This window comes from Sceloporus undulatus, chromosome 1, assembly GCF_019175285.1.
Source record: "Sceloporus undulatus isolate JIND9_A2432 ecotype Alabama chromosome 1, SceUnd_v1.1, whole genome shotgun sequence".
Taxonomy (NCBI): Eukaryota; Metazoa; Chordata; class Lepidosauria; order Squamata; family Phrynosomatidae; genus Sceloporus; species Sceloporus undulatus.
Window position 1 is genome coordinate 354407627 of NC_056522.1, and position 6569 is coordinate 354414195.

Sequence of the window (6569 nt, forward strand, 5' to 3'; positions counted from 1 at the left end):
CTTTGAGCCAACTCTAAGTCTACCAAATCCTAAAGGGTATGGAGCAAGAATACTTACCACAGACTCCTCCTCCCAAACAACTGCCCAGCCACTACATTTCAGTATAAGGGCTTGCCGTGCTTCCTACCTCCACTCCACTATGTCTTTCGAGTGTGAGAGAGGGCCCTTCTCTACTATGGCATCACGCTGGGGGAATCTCTCCTTACAAATATCAACTGGCCTCTCCCTCCTAACAGTTATTTATTTTTCCTATATTACATTGCCTTCCTTTTCAAATCGTGAGAAATTTCCTTTGGTGTCGTATTTTATACTGTCGTGAGTCACTGTATCTTTGTGGGTTTCAACAAGTTGACTACGTGAGGCGTTTTCTTCAGGTACTAAAGAGCAGCATAATGGCAATGATACAGTAGGTAGCCTGGAGGTAATTATACATATTTTAATGAATTTTTGTGCATGAAACCAAAGTTTGGTGACATTGAACCATCAGAAAACAAAGTATCCGCTATCAGCCCACTCATGAAAAAAAGTTTTTGGTTTTTTTTTGGAATATTTTCGATTTCAAAAGTCCTAGGTTTTTTAGGGAGACTCACCCTGTAATAAGAAATAAGGAAAAACCAATAAATATATTAAATTAAATTAACTGACCGGTTTTTGCGTTCAGCGAAACCCTCTTCCTAGGTTTTTTAATCTTTGCTTCGTTGTCATGTTTGCATGAAGAGGCAGATGTTTGCAGTCCCAATTGGTTAAGAGGGCAGTGGAGTCCGTTTGATGCAACTATACTGTTTAGCAAAAACCATGGTTTCTCCCAGGGTAGTTGAGGAGGAAGAAGTAGAGGTAATAGTTCTTTTCTTTCCTTCTGTGTCGCAGTGAATCCCGGTCTCCAGTGAGGGGGTCTCAACAAGTGCCCTCTTTTCTTGTCAAAAGTCTATCACGTCGGCTTGCCCCTTTGAATCCCCACTTTTTGGATCAGCCCATTTTCCAGTTGGTTTTTTTTGTCTATTCCCTGGTAGCATTTTTTTCTTTCTGAAGAACTCGAACAGGGCTTGATGATCGAGTCAAAGTGGGGCGGAGAAAGACAAACGTTCTGAGGTTTGGTTTATATGTGGGAGGTGTTTTCGAACCATTTCCAGCAGCTGAGAGAGTTCCAAGAATGTCCCTCTCCAACCATCCGATCTGCTTCGTCAATCACCAGGCCCACCGGGTCAAATGGTCAAAGACAGCTTGAGGGTGTTTTTATTCAAACTATGTGGAATTTCTGACATGTTTTCCAAGGAAGTTATGGAGCACATTGAAGAGGACAGGCATGGCAGGCCATCTGGCTAATCCAGCAGGTTTTTTTTTTTTATACATAAAACAAATGGGAACCGGTTACCATAACAATGGCTTTCCATCCAGTCTTTTTAAAAATCCTTGAAAAGTGGAACATGCTCCCCAATGTGATGAGACATCAATGATATAGAATCAGAGAGTTGGAAGAAGGCCCATTGAAAGTTTTCAAACCCCCCCTTGCCCCTCATGCAAGTTCTTTTAGCTAGCAGCTAATCAGCAGGTTTAAGCACCGCTGGCAATTGGTTTCTATGCTGAACAACACTTACTGTGTGTAAGAGTTTTTTCATTCTAATATTCAATCAAAGCGTACTCGTCCTGTAACTTTTCCAAAAACATTAGCCCCCTGACCCTACTACCTATGGGGCCAGAGAAACAGTCTGCCCTCTCTCCTTTGTCCACAACCTTTTGGGATTATTTTAAGAGAGTGCTTAATGTCACCCTTCAAGTCTTCCTCTTTACCAGCTGAACATGCCCCAACTCCCATAACTTGTTTCCGTCTTATGTTTTGGTCCTCCCACACCCCGTTTCATCCCCCTTCTTGGCCTTTTTCCCCAAAATCGTCTCCAACTTGTCCTATATCCTTCTAAAATGAGGTGGCCCCAGAACAGAACAAATAAATAAACAAAAATTAATATATATATTTTTTAATTTTTCTATCCCCGCTTTTGCCAGGCAAATCAAAAGTGGCAAACAACAAATTTAATAAAATACAATCCATATATACATAGTGCCCCCCCCTTTAAACAAGATTAAGCAGTATAAGATTTAAAAACTGCTATATACTAAAAATCCAAATATAATCAGATCATGGGCATAATTCAATAAAGCATGGGAAAGTCACCTTATTCATGCCAAGTATTTCCCCATAGGGCCTGAACGATGACAACTTGGTAAGAAATGCTTTTCATTATGCGAGGATTAAACTAGCATTCACCTTTCTTTGCTTCCAGCATCACACTACTGCGTCATTTGTCAATTTATAATCAACAATAATCCCAAGATCCTCTTCGCAAATAGCACCTCTGAACTATCCTATCCCAGTATCCTATTACCCCTTGTCCATTTTGGTTTTAATTGCTTAAATGCAGAATTTTTTTGCATTTATCTCTATTGAATTTCCAATTTATTAATTTCTGCCTCATTTTCTAGTATTCATTCCTATCTTTCAATAGTTTGCCCATCCCTCCAAGTGCTATGTCCATGTGGCAAAACTATAAGATCCCCTCCATTCCCCATCAATTCTAAGTCTTGATAAAATGGTTGCAGAAGCCGGCATGCCAATTCCCTGGGTACCTTAGATACAAAGCGCTGCCTGGTGAACTTTTAAATATAACAGATAAACTGTTGTGCCCATCATACCCAAAGGCAGAGTGACGAAAGCATATAATGGTCCATTGGGATTTCATTTACAGTACAATATTAATTTCAGACATGGGTGACACTGATTGTCCTCCTATTAAAAACAAACAAACAAAAAGAGTCTACATAATAAAAATCAACAAAAAACAATAAAAAGTAATTACAAAATAATGGAACAATAAAACTATGGTCAAAATCTGTTGAGGCACTATGCTAGAACAGTGGTCCCAAACATTTTTTATGCCCCACCCCATAGGAAACATTTGATTAGTATTTCACACTCCTACCAAAAGTAATATTGCATTTGAAGATGAAGAAGGCTGAATTTTCTAATTTTGAACTAAAATTGAACCACATACAATATGCAGATAAAACAAATTGAACTTTAAAAAATGATCTTTTAACTCAGTGCAGAAAATGAAATCTAAATTGAGCAATTAGATTCTAATTTATACAGAAAAAAATGAGCAATGACATATGACTTGTCACTCAAGAACACAAGTCTTACTTTGTCACACCACAAGAAAATCCATCTCACACCCCTTGGGTGTGTAGACATCCTAGGTTGGGAATCTCGTGGCTAGAGTAACATTAGTTTGACCATTGGTTTCACTTTCTAAGAAGTGTGTGCAGCCATTCCTTTCTTCAAGTCAAAGTCTCCCTTTTAACTTGGCAGGTATGTATCCAGTCCAACTGTTGCACAGTGGGCTAGGTTCAAAAGCTTGGCATTTCAGACACAAGCAGTTATACTATAAAACTATGGCATCCAGCAAAACTACCTGATCTCTATTTACACCACAGGATGGGGAAAGTGTGGTGCAGGCCTGAACTCTTCTCACCAGTCCTCCAAACTCCCAATATTTTTGCCAAAAAAAACACACAAAAAGCACACACAAAGACACAAGGATGCACAAAAAATGAACACATCCAAAAATTGCAGAAAAAAACAGCCATATTTTACAGTGGGCCCTTGGTATCTGCTGGGGTTTGGTTTCCAGGACCCTACTCTCAATCATGGTTGCTCAAGTCCCACTATAATACAATGGCATGGTAAAATGTTATTTTGTAAAATGTCAAAATCAGGTTTGTTTTGGAATTTATATATTTTTTCAGACTTTCAGGTTTGTGGATGCTTGAATCGGTGGATAAAAAATCCATGGATATGGAGGCTGGCTGTACATAAAAATAGTTTGATGGCGAGTATGAAGATTATTATAGATGGCTGTTATGAAAGTTTTTACTTCTTTTTTTCACAGAAAATAGCAATCTTGAAACAGAAAACTCATGTGGCGTCTTGTCCAAACCCCCACAACTCTCACGCCCATATTTCCCAGCTGGAAAAAAACTCCCCAAAACTCTGGATGTGTGTAATGCCAGGCAATGACTGCATAAAAACATTGTTTTTCTCTGCAGCAGCAGGGACATTATTTATCTTCACTGGTGAGGATGAATGTACAAATATTAACGTCCCTATAATTCAGCCCTTGATCTTCACCACAGGATTCTTTGCTGTGCTTCCTCCAACAGATGAATACAGTTATTGCTATGGAAATTAAGTAAGAGTAACTGTTTCAAAAACCTGAGCTGCCGTAGGCTTGCAAGATGGGGATGCTTCTCCTGAATTAACTCCCACAGGCGCCCTGGGGTCGCAATTATAATTTCTGGCTTCCTTTTCAAGATACGCTGTTGTTTCTGTGGAGCCATTCCTCCAACAAGAATGGCTGTTTTAATACCTGGAACATGAAATGGACAAGACATTAAGGTTGGCAGTCACTGTTTCAGTAACTTCACATCCCATTTACAATGATTCACCACATTTGTGAGAAACACAGATCTAATGAGTTGTGATGGTCACTGATCAGAGCATAAGACTGGGAATCCTCACTAAGCTAAGAAACTTGATTTGTGACATTGGACTTGTTACTCCATTTTAGGATGAACAACCTCACATATAAGGTTGTACATATAAAGCAGGGAAGAGGAAAAACATGTGTGCTGCATTGAATTCACTGGAGGAAAAGCAGGATATGATAACAGCAATTAACTAACTAAGGGCGCGTACAGACAGGCCAAAACAAAGCTGCTTTGGGTCACTTTGGAAATACAGTGGTACCTCGGGATACGAAATGCGCGGGTTACGAAATTTCCGGGATACGAAAAAGTTGGATTGGCAAAAACTGTTTCGGGTTACGAAATATTTTTCGGGTTACGAAATTCATTTCGGCGCGAAATTCAAATGCTATAGGCTTCCAGCGCTAACGGAAAGCTATTTCGGGTTACGAAATTTTCGCGTTACGAAGGGAATGGCGGAACGAATTAATTTCGTAACCCGAGGCACCACTATATGCTGTTTAAATGATACACGCATCTCAAGAGGCCAGAAGCTGTGCCAAAGCTGCGCTCCAGTCCTTAGGACTGGAGCAAGGCTTTGGCGTGGCTTCTGGCCTCTTAGGACACGTGCATCATTTAAACAGCATATCTCCAAAGTGACCAGCAGCTTTATTTTGGCCTGTCTGTACGGGTTCTAAATCAGGGTTGGCTGGTTTAAACCAAGTGAATTTTTTTTAAAAATCCACTTCTGTTTTTTAAAAATTTGATTATCCATATTTTTTTAAGCCTAGCTATTACATTTTCCAGCCATCTTACTGGAATAACGACTGTTTGAATTCAAACATTTTAAGTTTAACAGTTTATTTACTGCTGTTCATTGTTAGACCAGTATCCAGTGTTGCTTATTTTAGTCACCTTTTTAGTTCAGGATGTGCCATTCAGAAACAAATCCCTCAATTAACATAAGTTGAACCAAAACAACCTGCTTCAAAAGACACTTTTTAAGAAAAATACTGCATATACTCATGTATAAGTCTAGAAATTCTAGTAAAAAGAGACCAAAAACCCCTCGACTCATGCACAGTTCAATGTAAGCACTATACTTTAACTCTTATAAAAGAAGGAACCATTGCTCATTGGCATTGTTTTCCTTTGCTGCATCCTTTAGATCCTTTGTTTCCCATAAGTTTTATCTTTGACTTATCCATGGGTCATGTCAAAATCTATAATTTTAGCCCCAAAACCTGTCCTCAACTTATACACGAGTCAACTGACAGTAAAGTATATATGGTATTCTTCAAGCTACTGTCCATAACATCTGAACTACACTGTGTCCCTTAATTTTCTGATTTCATTTAAATAAACAAAAATGGGAAATGTTCATAGCAGTAAGGGTTAGAAACTTGTTGTTTATTTTATTTTTTAAAGAAAAAGAAATCTAAGGATTCTCTTAGGAAATTGGACCTGCTCTAAGTACACACATTTGCTGCTTTTCCCAAGAAGAAACTGGCATTTTGATACAGCCAGCAGCAAGATAAGAAATGGGAATCTGCCCCATATACGAAACTACAAAGCAACACAGGAACAGACCTACCTGTGTATCTGATCACTGCATCAATATGATGCTTTACTTGGACAGCCAATTCCCTTGTAGGAGTCAAGACCAATCCAAGAAGGGGATTACTTTTCCCTTGACCAGCATCACATTTTGAAAGATCCGAATCAAATTCTCCATCCACCGATCCCTCCTCACAGTGGGTTAACAAAGGTTCAACACTGTTGGCAGCAGCACCACCAGCTTCATCTGAGTTCAGCCCTCCAGTTTCCTCATTAGCTTCTTGGTTTGACAGCTCCTCTTCATCCTCACCTCTATCTTCAGGCTGGCTCTTGCTTTCCTTTGATAAACCTTTTGATTTGTACCACTGGAGAATGGAATGGATCATTGGGATGGCAAAGGCAAGAGTCTTTCCGCTTCCTAAAAACAAACATACAACCAAAGGTAAATGAGAGACTGGCTGAGGCAAAACAAACTGGGAGAAAGGGGAGGGGGG

General features: G+C 39.4%; 1 pseudogene; it reads right to left on the minus strand.

Annotated features, from left to right (window-relative positions):
• Nucleotides 1-657: 657 nt before the first annotated feature.
• Nucleotides 658-6569, minus strand: part of LOC121927070 — a 7787-nt pseudogene continuing 1875 nt past the window's right edge.